The sequence below is a fragment of the Trachemys scripta genome, chromosome 9 (assembly GCF_013100865.1).
Source record: "Trachemys scripta elegans isolate TJP31775 chromosome 9, CAS_Tse_1.0, whole genome shotgun sequence".
NCBI lineage: Eukaryota > Metazoa > Chordata > Testudines > Emydidae > Trachemys > Trachemys scripta.
In genome coordinates, this window is record NC_048306.1 from 93014633 (window position 1) to 93033313 (window position 18681).

Here is an 18681-nt window from a genome sequence, read left to right on the forward strand (position 1 = left end):
AAAAAATACTTAAACTGAGTAATAGGTTTCACTGACATCTATGCATGGCCCAGGCACTAATAAAACTAATCGGTGTATTGAGGAAGTTCCCATTAATAGGGTAGTCAAAACACATGCTTGAAATGGTTGATCTCTTTTGTATTTCATCTTTTTGTAGTCACTTGCTGTCACCTTAATAAAATCTCTTCCAGTTTTGCCACCAAATAGAAAAATGCTCTTCCATTCTATTTGTACCAAGAGAACATACCAACCTTTTCCACTGAATGAGAGTATCAATCAAATAATTACAGCTATTGGATAGGCCTTGGGCTTGCTCATAAATTAATTCTGGAGCTCAGAGGGGGCATATGTTCAAGTGAAATATCTGCTAGAGCTGTGATGCCACTTGCAATGGCATAGTTACAAAGATTAGTGTGTAATTTTTGAGTACTTATTGGTATAAAACAGTAATATTTAAAATTGAGGTGTTATGCATATTTGTAACGGTCAAAGAACCCAGTGATACACGCATTCACAAATGCCTAAAACTAAGCTGCTAGGTGAATTTGTTTAAGAGAATAGATTTGGCTTTCTTAAAATAGTTCCACTTCAGTGTTTCAAAAAACAAAACAAAAACTCTAAATTAAAAGTCATAGCTTGCATAAAAGTTTAGTTTGTCTTGTGATGCAGCTTCTTCTTAGCATATGTGCAACATGCCTCAGGTGGTACGTGACCAGGATTCATCACTGAATTTGGTCCGCTGGTTGGATCATTGGTTCCCCAGGCCAGATATTGATGGGGAGTGCAATGTGAACGCTGATCCTTGCTCCCCTGTGATGCAGCTACTCAGTCCTAATGTAGCAAAATTATTCTAACAACGTTTTTGTTTTTCTCTTAAACATGGATTAGAAATGGTGGATAAAGTACTGGTGTAGTTATCCTCTCTCATCAAGCCTTTGTCCAGGTAAATCCAGAGGTCAACCATGGAGCACTTTGACTTACAGACAGGCAGCATAACTTCCAGCAGGAGACAAAGGTTGAAAATGAGAACTAGTAGAAATGAGATTATTCTTGTTTTTCTCATGCATGAGCTATGCAAACTATTCCTAACTCTGGAGTGTTTCACTGCTGCTATCTAAAGAAACTACTATTAGATGGGAATGCCTTACCAGCAGATACCTGCATAAATGTATTGTCAAATGATTTGGCACAACTGTGACTCAACTCATCTTTCACCACATCTACTTTGCATGCCCTTTCTCGTACCATCATATCTCATGTATTACTAATGTACAACTGAAAGTTGTTAGAATGTGGATCTCCTCCATTACACAATCTTAATCTTTCGTCCCTTCCTTGCTATTCTAGTACGTGTGTATGGCTTTTTTAAACAGCTTGTGGTGAGACTTGGTCACAATGGGAATCTTCCATAAACAGTATTCTAACTCACTTAAGTCCACAGAGCTAGTAGAATTCGATTTTCATAGTTTTCTTAGGCACTCTGTGAGTGTGCTAAATTTCATCCAGTTGGGAATTGTCAGTGGTTTCTTATTTTACCTTTAGTCTAGTTTTTTAAAGATTTCTGTAACAAACTGCTTGCAAAGGATGTCCTACATTGAGGCTTCCTTGTATTTTAAGACTTGCAAAAGTCCCTTAATAACAATGGTTGCCTACTGAAAGGCATTTTTTTTTTTTGAGTACCCATATTTTCTGTAAAAAGGCAAATTTATGAGAGGAAGCATCTTTAATGATAGAGCCCTAGTTATTCTTCTTCTGGGGAACATGCTACTAGATTACGTAGCACAGCCTAAGAATTTTATCCATTATGATTGTGAATCATGCCTTCTAGACATGGAAGCTTACACTCACCTAAACCTGTGTAAAGTTGGTGTGTAGCTCTAAATGACCGTCACCCTCCCCGGCTCCCAATTTGTTTTCACTAGGAAGCCTGCTGTCACTTGAAATTTGAATGCTATCTATACTAATGTGAACTTTGGATACAGTGGAGATTTATGATTTTAAACTCCTATCCCATATTCAGTTTCCCCTCTTTAAGGTACAGAAAGATGTACCTGTCCTGCTTACATGCTAAAAGCCCCAACTGCTGAGGCAGAAAACACTACCCTTCTTTAGCTAGCTGCCCAGTTGTGTAGCTTTTGCTGAAAACTACATTTATAGTTATGCATTATCATAAGAATGGCCACCCTTTTATCCCAGTATCCTGTCTTCCAACAGCAGCCAATGCCAGGTGCCCTAAAGGGAATGAAAAGAACAGGTAATCATTAAGGCTGCGAGTCTGTCACAGAGGTCATGGAAAGCATGGGTTCTGTGTCTTTCTGGGACCTCAGCAACTTCTGCAGCTGGCAGGTGTGACTGACCCCAGGCGGCCCCGGGACCAGCCGCATCACCACCCCCCCCCCCCCCACACACACACACAACAGCAGTGGTCTTGGGCTGTCCCCCACCCCATGAGCAGCAGCAGCAGTCCAGGGCCGCCACCTCCCCCCTCCAGCAGCGGCAGCTCCTGGAGCATGGGCGGGAGCCCTGGAGGCCTCCCCTCCCCCGAGCACAACTGCATTTTGACAGGTGTGGGCAGTATTAAACTGAACTTCATATAAAATAACAATACTTTTCAGTGACTTGTTAGGTTTTAAAAAAAAAAAAAAAAAAACAACAAAACTTACCTGACCATGCTGAAGAACGCTAAGGCAGTCTGTGACAGAGAGAATGGAATTTAAGTCCTACTTGCTAAAGACTTCACAGGCCTTCATATTAATTGGCACTCTTGTGCAAGTGCCATCTCCAACTTTCCCTTTCAGTGGCACATTCTACCATCTTCTGACTTGTTTTGAGGTAATAGTTAAAGCACAGCTTGTTTCTCAGTGCTTGTGTGTGAAGGAAAAGTAGTTCTATTAAGCAGGGCCCCTGCTGAGTCATCTGCTTTGACAAAGTAGAAGTACAATTCAGTTCTTTTGCATATGGGGGTGACTCTGACATTCTACCCTTTGTATGCAAATTTGTCTACTTCTGTCATGACTTCTGCCCACCCAACAGTCTTTGACAGCAGGAAACTGGCTTTTGGGTGATCAATACTGTCTATTGCCGAATAACAGCATCACATGGTGGACATGTTAGGTCTGTAACTCCACCACAGTTGTTAAATTCCCCCTTCATGCTCCTTCCATTATCTCAGAGACCCCAATACCAATGACCTCTTCTAATCAGATTTTTTTAAGTGCCAGCTGTTGATTTAACCACATGTTCCAATGAGTAATACTCTGTTTTTAGCCAGTGTCCACAAAGCAATAGCACTTGTCCATAGTGATTGCAGTCTACATACATGTAGGCAATTACTGTAATAATGGGCCAAGCGCCTCACAAAGAAAAGTAGTCTTATTCATTTACTGTCCCATTTCACAAATGTAGAGTAAAATTGGTTCAAAACTCTGAACTTCATCTGGTCATAGATCTTGTTTGTATATAGGGGAGTCTCAACATTTAGATCCTGCTGGTTAAACAGGTAGCTGTAGGTGCCATCTATGATAGATAACCTCTCTGCTACTTCACTGTCAACAGCACTCTTCTTTCAAAGTATTGGTATAAATTAGGGTAAATGGCTCCTCCATAGAAGCATCGACATTGAAAATAGCATATGGTGTGATTGATAGCCAATACTGCGCTGACAAATGTCTAGCGGTCTGGACATGTTGAAAGCCTCTAAAATTCAGTGCTTCAGCATGTTTTGCTGAGGCACTGCCCAGGAATGCACATGCACAAACGAGGTTGTGTGGAGTTGCATGGGATCATACCTCCATCTTATGCCAATAAATAACTCCTTGTGGACCCACTGAACTCTATTAGGGGTAGCCTAGTCCTCAACTTTTACAAATGATATTTGATGCTTCCGGAAAGCAGTGTTGGAGGGGTGTGTAGAAGGTTATTAGCAATAATTGGACTAAAGGAAAGAATATTAACTGCACCTTCCTGTACTGTTCTGTCAAAGTTCTTGTTTTTATGCCTGGTTTTAAATAAACGTCCCTCTCCACCCCCAAATATTTTAAACAATTTGCATATGTCAATTTAGAAGACAACATCCCCTTATAATGGATCCAGAACCTTGGGGAGCACTCTTCCCCTGGGGAAAATACATTTATCCTGTTTAATGTCTGTCTCAAACTTAATTTTATGAAGTGTAGGGCAGGAAGGTAGATAAAGTCCAATTCAATAAGTCTCAAATATTGGTTAGCTTTTTGGCTTTGGTTTGGTTATGTAGTGAGAGGGAAGATGTCTCAGGGTTTATCATCCATACAGAGTTAATGTAGGCTCTTATTCAGGTGTTGCGCCTTACCCCCTCTCTGAGGCTTTGTCTACACTGGCAACTGAACAACAAAGTTTTGTCCTTCAGAGGTGTTAAACTCTCCCCTCCCCCCACCCCGAAAGACGCATGTTTTGTCAAGGAAAAGCACTGCTGTGAACAGCACTTTGTCAGCAGGAGCGCTCTCCTGCTGACAAAAACTACTGCCGCTCGTTGGGGGTGGAAGTCTTTTTTTTTTTTTGTTGGCAGGAGAGCTCTCCTGCCAACAGACAGCGGCTACGCTGCGTGCCTTTTAGTGGCACGGCTGTAGTGGGACACACACAACTCTCTCATCTGACTTTAGTGGTGCTTTCAACCAGGGCTAGCTTGCTTATCTGGGGCTGTAGGCTAAAGCCCAAGGGAGGCTTCCATTTAGAATGGTAACCTTCCTACTTTGCAGGCTAAGTGACTTGACTGCTGATAGTCCTCCGGTGCCTTCCCACAATTCTTCCTATGTTCCCAGGATAGCCAGTTTACCAGGAAAGAATTAGAGTGGCTCGGCTTACTCAACTTTTTTTTTTTTTTTTTTTTTTTTCATCTAGTTTGATCTCTTTTGTAACACAAGCAATAGAATTTCACCTAGTAATCTGTATATCAAGTCCATATCTTCTGGTTAAGATAGAGCATATTTTTTAGCAAGACAACCAGTCTTGATTTTAAGTGATACAAAATCCACCACAGCTGTTGGTAAATTATTGCAATGATTAATTACACTTAGGCTACAGATAAGGTGAAAAATTACCTAGCTTCAACTTCTAGCCATTGGATCATGTTATGCCTTTGATAAATTAAAGAATCCTTTACTGTCTGAAATATCCCCATTTAGGATTCTTTTCAGTTTAGCTCACTGCTTGCCTATCTCTTCCCTTTTGGGGACTGCTACTCAAAGCTCCCTGCCACTGTGCTGATGACCCAGTCACAGGAAGGCTGTTACTTCAGAATATGAATTCCTTGAGGGCCTGGAACTCCCCTGACACCATGGGAACCCTTTGAGTGCAGAGCATGTTTTGTAATTTGCTAGAACTGCTTGAGAACATTTCTGAAAATGCCAGTTGAGTCTTGTCAGCTTTTGTTTCCGTTCATAGCAAAGGACAGTCCCTCAGCAGAACCTACGGCACCATGAAGAAATTGAAAGCATATAAGAAGAAATAATTGCTTGGTGCTTCCGTTTCTGTGGCCCTTCACTTATTGCAGAGCACCCTTGTAATGAGAAGTCCCACCCTTTCTCTTTCTCCAGTTACCAGTAGCTAGGATTGGAGATGCAACATATGCACAAATATAAATGTCTGCACTTTATTCATTAGTCCTTGCATGCAGGCTAAGTCTTGTATTTCTTAATCTTTTTGCATAGCATCTAAGACAGCCTTTGCTATTCATCTACACAACCAAAACCCTTGTCCAGGCTCTCATCTCGTGTCTCTATTACTGCAGTAACCTTTTCTCTGTCCTTGACGTATGCGGCCTTGCCCTGCTCACATCCATTCACATGCTGCTGTAAAGATGATTTTCTGAGCCCATTGCTTTGACCATGCTACTGCTCTCATTGCATCCGTCCAAAGCTGCCTCCCTTCTCTATTGCATCAAATATAAGCGGCTTATCTTCACTTTCAAGGCCTTTACAGCCTATCCCCACCCTACCTATCATCTCTTATTCACTGTCAGCTTGTGTTGCCAGCCTCCATCATCCACTTGTTAACTTTTTCAAACAAGCACTTTTATGCTTTCCTCCTATGCTCCTATTCCTCACGCTTTGGAATAGCTCCTCATAAACAATCTTAGAACTACCTTAACCTCCTCTGAGTCCCTTCTTAAAACTCTCCCCTTTTCTGTGATGCCAACAAAAAAAACTTGACAACTGTTGTTCACCAATGTGCTGATACCATTGGCTATCATGTTGACCAATGTTGTCTGTCTTCTACTCTCATGTTTGTAACCACGTTGTTGTCTTTTGTTTTATACTTAGATTGCGAGCTTTTTGGGTCAGGGACCTTCTTGTTCTGTGTTTGTACAGCACCTAGCACAATGGGGTTTTGCTCCATGGCAGGGTCTCTGACATGCTACAGTAATACTATCATTAATAAAAATAATCCGGATACAGATTGCTCTTTATTCAATGATTATAGTACCTCCCAGTGCCGGCTTGTGAGAGTTGTGCACCAGCAGCAGGTCAGTACATGCCAATTTGGGAAAAGCCACAACACTGCTAGTTAAGCTTTGTTACTTTTATTATCCCTTCCCCTACTCACAGCTTTTCGTCCATGTTAAATCTTCTACTATTGCAGTTAAGGTTGGGGACTGGATCTTAGTTCTGTCAGTGCCTGAGGCAGGCATTTAATGAGAAGTCACCAAGTTCATGTGGTGAGGGCTTTAGACTGGGTGTGCAGATACCAATCTTCTGTTCTTCATCAGTGATTTAGATAATGGCATAAAGAGTACATTTATAAAGTTTGCATACAATACCAAGCTGGGAGGGGTTGCAAGTGTTTTGGAAGATGGGATTAAAATTCAAAATGATCTGGACAAACTGGAGAAATGATCTGAAGCAAATAGGATGAAATTCAATAATGATAAATGCGAAGTAGTCCACTTAGGAAGGAGCAATCAGTTGCACACATACAAAATGGGAAATGACTGCCTAGAAAGGAGTACTGTGGAAAGGGATCGGGGGTTAGAGTGGATTATAAGCTAAATATGAGTAAACAGTGTAGCACTGTTACAAAAAAGCAAACCTCATTCTAGGATGTATTAGCAGGAGAAGTAGTTCTTCCGCTCTACTCTACACTGATTAGGCCTCAACTGGAATATTATGTGCCACAATTTAAGGAAAGATGTGGACAAATTGGAGGAAGTCCAGAGAAGAGCCACAAAAATGATTAAAGGTCTAAAAAACATGACCTATGAGGAAAAATTGAAAAAAATTGGGTTTGTTTAGTCTGGAGAAGAGGATACTGAGAGGGGACATAACAGTTTTCAAGTACATAAAAGGTTGTTACAAGGAGGAGGGAGAAAAATTTGTTCTCCTTAACCTCTGAAGATAAAACAAGAAGCAATGGGCTTAAATTGCAGCAAGGGCGGTTTAGGTTGGACATTAGGAAAAACTTCCTAACTGGCAGTTAAGCACTGGAATAAATTGTCTAGGGAGGTTGTGTAATCTCCATCATTAGAGTTTTTAAGAGCAGGTTAGACAAACACCTGTCAGGGGTGGTCTAGATAATACTTAGTCCCACCTGGAGTGCAGGGGACTGGACTATATGTCCTCTTGAAGTCTCTTCTAGTCCTATGATTCTCAAGAGCAGGGGCCTGCTGAGAGTTTCTGTCTCTGAACTCCCCATGACACTGAACCCAGCTGCAGTGAGTAGGTAAAAGTGGCAGTAGCTACTAACACTCTGCTGAGGAGAAATGTCAGCCAGCACTCCCCTCCCGCTGCAGCACAAAGAATCGAGGGCTGTGCCCCCAAGTGTCCTAAGGACACCAGTGCAGCACCAGGGAGGACACAGGAATTTGGCTTTGCAGCATGGCTACCCACACCCAGGCTAAGTTAACCTGAGTACTGACCACCAAGCTAACTGCAATTCATGCGTACCCCTCCCAGTGCATACACATGGGACAAAGATACCTGGGTTAGTGTTTTTCCCCAACTTAATTTTGGAGTACTCCTGTTTATAGATACTGCATAAAGGTGCAGAATGGAATAAAATCCACAAAATGCCTATATCTGAACTTTCTACTGACTTTTTTTTTCTTGCCCGTGTGTGTGTGCCAGCATTTCCTGTTTTGAAAGATTCTGTTTACTGTCTGGGTTTCAAAATCTCAGGAAGAGTAGAGAATTGGAAATAAATTTAGAAGGAAAAATATAAGCAAACAACTTAATCATAGCTGGAGATTATATTTTAGTTACATTTTTGGCTATCAATCCAAATCATTTTATACAAAAGAAACTCAAAAATAAACCCTCATTCCCATCACCATGCCTTACTCTTTCAAAAAGGGCAGAAGATTCCTTTTCTTTTTTTCTGTATACAAAAAAATGAAATTAAAGCTCTCTGCTTTATCACTGAGGTCTCTTCTGTGCTCTGTTATTAAATGTTCATGTCACCAATATAAAATACACTTAGTGTAAAAACTCTGAGACCCATAAGCAGGCAGGAAACCTGACAGTTTTATTTTTACATCTGCAAAGGTGGTTGCTATTGTTTCCCCTGCGTTTCTTCAGTACTGCAAACCTACCTTAACAATTTGAAAAAACTCCAGTGTTTGCTCACTCCACTTCACAACATGCTTGTAGATCAGTGGTTCCCAAACTGGGGTTTGCGAACCCCTGGGGATTAACAAAATGTTACAGGGAGTTCTCTGGGGGGAAAATTCCCTAATGGCAGACAGAGCTAGATAAGTTTATGGAGGGAATGGTGTAATGGGATAACATGATTTTAGTCAAAGGAACAGCATGCCATGGCAGGTAAATAGTATAATGGCTAATGAGGGTTAGGCTGGAGAATCTTGCCTACGTGCTCGGGGTTTTACTAATCGCCATATTTGGGGTCGGGAAGGAATTTTCCTCCAGGGTAGATTGGCAGAGGCCCTGGAGGTTTTTCGCCTTCCTCCGCAGCATGGGGCAGGGATCACTAGCAGGAGGATTGTCTGCTAATTGAAGTCTCTAAGCCACAGGATTTGGGGACTTCAACAGCAGAGTCAAGGGAAAGGGTAGGGACGGCTTTGTGGCCTGCATTATGCGGGAAGTCAGACCAGATGATCATAATGGTCCCTTCTGACCTTAAAGTCTATGAGTCTATGAGCTGTCCCTAGGGACCCTGGGCAGCACGGGTCCAGCAGCCCGGAGCCCCTGGACTTCCAAGAGCTAAGCAGATCAAAGCAAGCATATTTATCACACTGAGGAGATTTAAACTTCAAGACTCCATATAAGAAATGGAAAGGGAGGTGGATATATTTTTTTGCTGTTTTAAAATTAAATAGGCAGCTAGTATTGTTTTTAAAATTATTATGAAGAACAAGTTTAAACTTGTTGTAATGTGCGTTGTTTGCCTGGACTGCTCAAGACCTAAATGCTTGTGTAGAAGAAACTCTTTGAGTTGGCTTCTTAAATACCTTCTTGCTGTTTCACATCTGATACTCCTTGATGAAACCTAAGAGTCTTGTCTTATAACAGGCTTATTCAAAGTGATACAAGCTATGAAAGTGAGATCTTGGAAGAGTGTTGCTGTTTTCATAATGTAATAAAAATACTGTAATGATAAATAATAATTTAATTATAAATAGTGTGTAATAAGCTTGTCATCAAAAGAAATTTTATATTTCCAAGAGCACTGCTTTTATAATTTATAGTCAGGTAAAGGAGAAAATCTCTGGAAATATTCATTTTTAGGAGGGGGTTCGTGAGACTTGACATTTTAGTGAAAGGGGTTCACAGGTTGTTAAAGTTTAGAAACCACTGTTGTAGATGTAGCAGAGAACTTTCAGCCAGTGTAGAGCCACTATGGAGCAGGGCTCTTGAACTATGAATGGGAAACTTTTTCCATATAGAGGCCAGAATTCCTGACTGGAATAATAGGATTTAGCAGATATATGGAAGTTCAAGGAAGGAAGACACACTGGCCTTCCGAGGCCTCAAAATGCAGTTTTAGTGTTTAACAGTGCATCACTGCTTACAAACAACCCAACACATTCTATCTCATCTGAAGAGGCTACTAGTTGAGAAACACTGCATCACTGTGGAATTCTCACTGTTGTATTACGCATGCACACAGCATGGTGGAAAGGAGAGCGAAATTGTAAACTAGAAGAAAATGTCCGAGGAAAAAGAACAGGAGTTCCCACCTTCTCCATGTTCTTACTCCTTAGGGTCCTTTAAGGAAAAGCATGGTTACAGAGGTGGTGGTGGAGGTCATCTAAAATTCCAAGTGCCTCTCCTTCCCAGGATCCTCCTCCTTCTGTCCCTGAAACAGTGAGTGCATAGTGACAAAAATTTAACTGCCTTTACAAACAAACAAAAAAACAACAACCCCAAAACACTTGAGCAGGCTGCACTGCCCCAGAACCACAGATTTCCATACCTTACTGTCTGTTTTGTACCCTTTTTTCACAGTTTCAGGCTCTGGTACACTGGGCTTCAGGCAGAATTGAGGAACAGTGTTTAGACTTCATTTAAACATGTCTTCAGCTTATTTGACTTGTATTGTGCTTTGACAGCAAGGCTGCATATGGATTGGCAAAAAAGGGACTTGTAATTCTCCATTGTTGCAGCTCTTCCACTGGTACCAATATTGGGAGGCTTGGGGTTTGTGTGTTTTGTTTTCTGGTTTTTATTTAAACACAGCTCAGAGCAGTCTAGACTACATGGTGACAAAAACTGTTAAGCCCTGCTACAAGCCTATTTTTGTGGCCAGGCCACTCTGAAGAAAAAGCTTTACAACACTGCTGCTTTAGAATTTATAATATGATTTTAGAACATGGTTCTATCATATCTATTCACAAAATGAGTTTAAATACAGCTATTTAATTTTGTACAGTATCTTACACTGGGTCTGATACTGGTGCTGTTTGGGTTACAGTGATAATTGTTACAATATCCACTTACGATTTCATCCTGGAGAGAGAGCTCTCTAAAGCCTTGTCTAAATTACAAAATTTACCCATCACCAGTAATGGGTGCAGCTAAACAAGTGCTGAGACCACTGTTTCAAAAACTGATTTAAACATAATTGGTTCAACTACAGCAATTGTCAGCAATGGGTACATTTTGTAGTGTAGACAATGGGGCATTTTATAAAACAAAAACCTTAGCAATACAATGTTTCAAAAAGGGCTATATCCCTCCTAACCCTTTTCTTTTACTATTCTGTTTGCAGTCATACAAGAGTGCATGTGAAAACTGTATTTGCACAATTTGTTAAATGGATGAAATAGACATGAGGAAGCTCTTTACATACAGTGCAACAAAAAATAATTTTAACATCGGCAGTGTTATAGCAGAGTACAATTTCAAGTGTTTATATTAGATGCTAGGTCTGTACCTGTATTCTAGAAAAATGCCTGAGGGCAGGCCAGAAGAACAAGAGTATCACTGAAAATACCTAGACTGAAGGCAGTTTTACTGTCACCACGCAGCAGATTTGGACAGCAGCGAAAGCAAACACACTGACAACCCTGCCAACTCTCCTTGTGCTGGGTTTTGGAGTGATTGATGTGCCTTAAGAGGGAAGACAACATTTTGTTCTCTAGTCCAGTGTTTCCCAAACTTGGGATGCCGCTTGTGTAGGGAAAGCCCTTGGTGGGCCGGGCCGGTTTGTTTAGCTGCCGTGTCCGCAGGTCTGGCCGATCGCGGCTTCCACTGGCTGCGGTTCGCTGCTCCAGGCCAATGGGAGCTGCTGGAAGTGGCGGCCAGTACATCCCTCGGCCCACGCCGCTTCCAGCAGCTCCCATTGGCCTAGAGCAGCGACCACAGCCAGTGGGAGCTGCGATCGGCCAGACCTGCAGACGCGGCAGGTAAACAAACCAGCCCGGCCCGCCAGGGGCTTTCCCTACACAAGCAGCATCCCAAGTTTGGGAAACACTGCTCTAGTCCATGGAGTTTGAAATTTCTAGGCTGACATACTGTCACCAGTGGATAAAAGCTTTATATTCTGAAGAGAGAGAGAGATTAATATTTTTCCCCTGGGAAAGCGACTTCTGTTTCTCCCAGAATTTTGCTTTTGAGGAATCGATTGAAGTCATAACAATCTTATGTTGGAAAAATTCAGTTGGTGTTGAGAGTGGGATAATGAGAAATAAAGTCAATATGGTGGTCTAAGCCTGAGAACAGTGTATACATTTTTGGAGTTTTTCATGTGGGGTGTGAGGGGTCAGTCAGTTATGAATCTAGGAGTTTTTTGTGTGTGGATTATGGAGTGAATTTATAACTGGGAATACTAATCAAATCTGTACAAAAGTCCTAGTGGGATGCATATGAAACAGAATAATTGTTACAGGAAGCAGTTTAATGAGACTTTTTTCTTGTAATAAGAGAAGCTAACTGACTGAATATTTGGAAATAAAATGTGGCATGTTTATTGAATGGCTCATTCAGTTGTAAGGATAACTTAATGGAAGTGAAATGAGTGATTACAGTTTATGCATTGAATTGCAGAGGATTAGGAACTTTTACTTATTTTTTCAGTGATGTTGCAGTTTTATTCAGTTTGATTTATAATTATTAAGGTGTATGCATTATGATCTTACAAACGGAAATACTGTTTGTTTAATTTAGTGGTTCAGTACTTCAACAGTTAATGTATGGAGCTGCTTTTGTCTTTCCTGGTTAGTTCCTACTGCTTGTTTCCTTTTGCAAGAGAGAAACTTAAAGGAAGGATGTTAGCTGAACTTTTGTGCCTACAAGGTAGTATGCTAGTCAGTGAATAATAGTGAACATTGTAGGACTTCACCGTTGCAAAGCCTGCAGAGGAGTGGAGCTTTTTTTTTTTCACCACTGATGACAAACAACTCTCAGGATAAAGGAAGGCTGATAGGGAGGATACAGTTATTCTCCCACCCCCAAGCTTGTCAGTGGGTCTTTAGCCTGCTTTTGGGGAGACACTAATATGTTGATTTTAAATGCAAGTTTAGCTCCTACCAGTAAAGAGTCTGCTACTTTGATAACATCCAGAGTTGAAAAAATTCCAGTTAATAACTGCTAACAGTAATTATATTCCTTGATTACCAACACTAACAACTTTATACTACAGATCATGCAGAGAAGAGAATTTTCATGAATAATCTTGATGTAGGGTGGATTGAATCTGTGGATCTGCTCCATCTGCAAAAGGAAATATGCCATTGAGAACAAGTGTGCTCCTCCTCGGGCAGATTCATGGAAGAGCATGTTTATCTCTGGGACTAAGGCTGCATCCATTCTTTAGAATCATTTTGTCTTGGTGGCACAGTCAAAACACAGATTAATAGATAGTCTCTGGGGTAGCTGCCCCAGAGCTGCAGACCCGGGGAACTGGTCTGAGGATTCAGATTCTTAACTCCATAACAGAGCCCGAAAGCCCTGGTTTGAGCTGGGATTCTCAGGACTTCCAGGGTCCCTGCTGCAGATCTGAGAGCCAAACTGCAGCTGGAGCCAGGGCACCTGGGTCTTTCAGGCTTCTACCTAGAAGCAAGGAGCCTAGAAGCCCTTATGTGGCAGGGCTGCCCCAGAGCCCCAGCAGGAGCCTGGGCTCTGAGTTTTAGGCTCCCTGCTCTGTGGCAGGGAGGCTGGTAACACTGCAGCGTAGTGGAGAGCCTAGCAGTAAGAGCCCGAGCAGGTTCTGTACTGTGGTGCTGTGGAGCCTGGAACACAGGCCACCTGGCATGTTTTCATTGACAAAAGTTAGGTCAAATCTGTAATAGGTTCACCAAAGCATTTTTCTTCATCAAAATCGGTATTTTCTGATGAAACAATGTTTAATTGGACAACATTTGTCTAGCTCCACTATTGATCTTGTTCCCCATTGCTTGTTTAAATGTTCTATGGCAATCGGGTGGCCGGTATATTATCTGCATTTTATCTTTTGGCAGAGATTCCTGCAAGTTTCAGAAAGTTATGGCTTCTTCTGATCAGATGATCACTTCTCCTGGATGATGACAGTTTGAGTGGGTTGCTGCAGGAATTCTTACTTTCAGGAAAGAAGTGGTTGAGGAAAAAATAACATTAAACTTTGTAAAGACCTCAGATGAATGTTCATGACAAAAGTAACAGGAGTACTTGTGCTTTAGGTTGGGGGGTTGTCTGTAAGCGAGGACAGGTCTGTAGTGTGCCCAGTAGCCTTGGCTAATTGTATACAGCCGTTTATGACTAAAGCCGGGCAAATAACTGATTTTTTTATTTGCTGACAATTCTGAAAAGTACAAAAAAAATTTTTTTCTGGTCAGATGAAATGTTTCATTTAGATGTTGAGCATTTTTTAATGTTTACTTTTTATAAGAAGACTGAAGTACGTTTCTAAATGAAAGGTTGTTCAGAATAGAAAAATGAAATGTTTAGGCAGGTGGGAGGTTAGGTTCTCTTTCCCCACCCCCCAAAAAAACATCCCTCCCCCAACAAAAAACAGTTCAGCAACATTAACAGGAATTAACATGTTTTGGTATTGCCAAATCTGCAATTTTCACCAAAAAAAAGTTTCAGTTGAAAAATTTCATCCAGCTCTGCTTATAATGAAACGTTTTATTGAATGGAAGTTCAGTTAAGGTAGCCAAACTACCTTAATTCTGCCCTCATTGCAGTGCCATAAGAAAATGAGACTACCTTATCTATCCAGAACAGGGTTAGTCTTATACAGTAGAACCTCAGAGTTATGAACGCCTCGGGAATGGAGGTTGTTCATAACTCTGAAATGTACGTAACTGAACAAAACGCCATGATTTTTTCTTTCAAAAGTTTACTACTGAACAGTGACTTAATACAGCTTTGAAACTTTACTATGCAGAAGAAAAATGCTGCTTTTAACCATCTTAATGTAAATGAAACAAGCACAGAAAGCTTCCTTACCTTGTCAAATCTTTTTTTAAACTTTATTTTTCTACTTTTTTAGTATACGTTTAATACAATGCTGTTTTGTATATGCTTTTTTTTGTCTCTAATGCTGCTTGATTACGTACTTCCAGTTCCAAATGAGGTGTGTGGTTGACCAGTCACAGTTTGTGACTCTGAGGTTCTACTGTATGACAGCAAAAGCTAGAATGCTTTGCTCTTGATCTTGGGCCTTCTTTACGGTCACTTCTTGTTCACCAGAAAGTTAATGATACAGATGACTGATTTAGACAAATACTGTATGTCTTCAGACAGCATAGCTCTTAGTACTGAAAAATGTATGTACCCAACCAAATAGGAAAATGGTTTGCAAAGCGTGTGTGTGGGTTTTTTGTTTGTTTGTTTGTTTGTTTTAACTACTCCATATGCAGAGGAATGAAGATAGAAGTTAAATATGTTACATGCATACTCTTTTGTCACAATCTAAAATATAGTTGTGCATTAGCAATAATTGCAACAGGTGGTTAGTGGGGTTGGGAAAAGAGAATGCAATTACACGGTGGTTCAGGAAGACACTGTGACCAGCCCAAAATTGTTGGTAGTTTAGTCAATAAGGGGGCTGTGAGTTTGGTTTTGCTGGCTACTTATGGTATCTCAAAATTCTGGTGGTCTGGAGGGGTGATTGTAACCATGATTAGGAAGTGCTCATCCCTGCCCTTATCTGTCTATGTAATATCTATTCCAAAATAATTTGTTACAGTAATATTCCTTGAGGTGTTTAAGGACAGAATTGATTCACTTTATTCCAGACAGCCTTCCAGTTTTCTCAAAACAAGACAAAAACACTAATTATACTTTGAAAATGTAAACAGAAATCCTTTTACTTTCCAAATACAAACCATGATGGTATTTTTACATGCAAAAGTGGAGTGAATGTGCACATAGAATTAATGTGCGCACAGTTCCAGCATATGCTTCTAGCCCCTACTCTGTCAGAAGAGGAAACATAAGCCGCTGTTTTAGTGTCATTGTTCTAAAATAGTGACTTGCCCATTGGCCTACTTGCAGCCAACACACACTCTTTTAGAAAACAAACACATTGACTATTTTAAGATTTGTACTTCATAAACATCATTGGCTTTTTTATTTTGAAAAATTATTTTGGGTCTGCTAAGACTTGCTGAATTGTTAGATATTGTAATCTAAAATTAAATAGTTTTTAAAAAATGCATACACTTTTCAGCAGCCTAATGTTACAGAACTAGGCCACAGTCTGCACTACAAAAATTAACAGGCTTAATCATGGAGGTTAGGATGATTTGGACACAGCCATGTTTATCACTTGTTTTGAATATGTGGACAGAAAACATGTTCTGAACATGAGACCCAAATTTTAACAGTGGTAGATATCTAGGTTTGTGACATGGTTCCCCTATATCTCTCTCCTGACCATACTGGTGGTAATAAAAATAAAAAAACCACACAAAACACATTTTGGAATATGATTTAACTATACATTTGTTAGACAACCATAATTTTGGTAGTGTAGACTGGAGTCTTGTTCTTGTCTTGGTTGACTAGGAACAAAAGCAGTGAAGGGGAAAATGTTGCCAGCCTGTCATTTCTTCATTGGTTGTACGACAAACACTTCCAGAAACGATTGGCTTGTATCCTTCTATTAATAAGTACAACTTCTTCTCTTTTTTTGGCTTGACACTTTTCTCATAATATATTTTTCCACCATCCTTTTGGGACATCAGAATTTCTGCATCGTTATCTCTTGTCATAAGAGACTGAAATACATTCTATATAATGGCTTTTGACATTGAAGAATGGGAGAGAGGGAGACATGGATATAATAAATGCAGTTGTGACGTGTATGAAAAAAATAAAATATATAGAAAATTTGATTTCTGCATATGATTTCTAGAAAATTGCAAGATCAGGCTTGTTTAAATAGATTTACAGTAATTGTGTATTAATACATGGATTTGTTAACATAGTAATACAGACAATTGTGGGTTATTTTCCTTGCCTCATTTAGTTTTGTTTTAAAAATCAGTGGAATGGGGATGCTAAAGAAAACAATAGATGCTATATAGTCAGTAGAGTAAAGGGCTGACTGAGTCATGGGGTCTCTCTCTCTCCGCCAAAGACCTGATATCTTTGGCAAGTTATTTAACCATGTGCACCTTATTTCCCCATCTATAAGAATCCCCATTTTACCTACTTTAGTTCTTTGAAATACTCAGATTAAAGGATTATATAATTTCAGTTTCACTCCTACTCTTTTGTTATTAACACCATATACAGAAGATGATTTTAATTTAAATCTAAATTAAACTCTTATTTACGATCTAGTTGAGCAGTCAATAGGTCTGAGTGTATGTACGTAGAACTTAAAATATCCAAATCGACATTGCCTTCCTATGGGTCAAATAGAGAAATTTTTTTAAGGTCTGCAGAATCTAAGCTTTCATTAAAAAACAAAAGAAAAACTAGCCTTTATGGTGATAAAGGACCTTCTAAACATGAATAGAGTGTAAATCAATGTAGCATTTTACTAAAACTGCAATGGAGAGTTCCAATGCTTATATTGCTATTTGTAGAATTTCCAAAGCTGCAGCAGAGAAGGCTGATCACAATCTTATTGCTATTCAGAATTTTGTGGACTTGCAGTGAAACTGAAAAGAATTGTCACTTTCACTCTGCTGCTCCTTGAGAAAACTGAACAGTGGCAGGTTTTCAACACAAAAAGAGGGCAGAGTAGTGGAAATATGCTCCTTGCAGCAGCTGAAAAGCTGAGAGATCTATAGGATAGTAGAAACTTTCTAACCAACCCTCACAGCAGCCAGGAGGCTTTGGGGTGGAAGGGAGGAGGTCTGAGTAGAAAGAGAACGAGCGTACTTTCTCCCTTCCAGCAACCATGAGGAATTTGGGATAGAGGGATTATTGGACACATATTAACCAAAGACTTCTACCAAACAGAATGGAGGGACAGCACCCTGACTGGCATCCCAGCTCATTACTTTCCGAACATTTGGGATGGGGACTATTGACTTGATTGAGTGTTGCATGCGAACATTGACGCTCCTATCTTTCAAATTAGTCTTTCCCTAGCAGAGGACAAAACCTAACGTTTAGCTGTTAGATAGAAGAACTTCAAAGCCTTGTGTGTCAGTGATTGGAGATGTGTATGTGGGTTGGCAAGACCACTGATGAGAATTTGGGAAATGTTTCAGTAGCAAATTACTGTACAGATTCAGTGTGCAGACCTGAAAGTGATTATTTAGCACAATTGCATACCTTCCCAATTTCTATTTTTAATACAAATTGAAATGGTAAAGCATAGTCATCTGTGAGGTTAAGCTATTTATAACTTACAGGTGAGCATTTTAATTATTGGGGGTAATGTAGTGGGGAATTACGAGAATTGTTTAAATGTGTTTCAAGCATAAGTGTGCAAATCATTTTTAATGGAAAAATTAATCCACTTTATTTTTTTTGCAAATCACTATATGCATATTGTTATAAGTTTGCAACAAGTATGAATAACATCTGTGTTGCTATTAATTGTGCCATTTGAGGGATTTAATCCATATTAAAAATATGGATTTTCCCCAGAACTTCCTTTGACATAAAACTTTGGGTTTGCCTCCCCCCACCCTCCTTGGTAAAATGCAATAATTTGTATATCCTACCCCAATTTCATGTCAGAAGTGCTCAGATACTATGTCAGTTGGGGTTATAGAAGAGTCTAGATAAAGCTGCTCTATCAGCAGCTTTGGGGGGGGAGGGATAGCTCAGTGGTTTGAGCATTGGCCTGCTAAACCCAGGGTTGTGA

At 40.2% G+C, this 18681-nt stretch overlaps 1 protein-coding gene across 5 annotated transcripts in view; it reads left to right on the forward strand.

Moving 5' to 3' along the window:
* PIK3CA (phosphatidylinositol-4,5-bisphosphate 3-kinase catalytic subunit alpha) overlaps window positions 1–18681 on the forward strand; it is a 71432-nt gene that overhangs the window by 8251 nt on the left and 44500 nt on the right. The window lies entirely within an intron of this gene.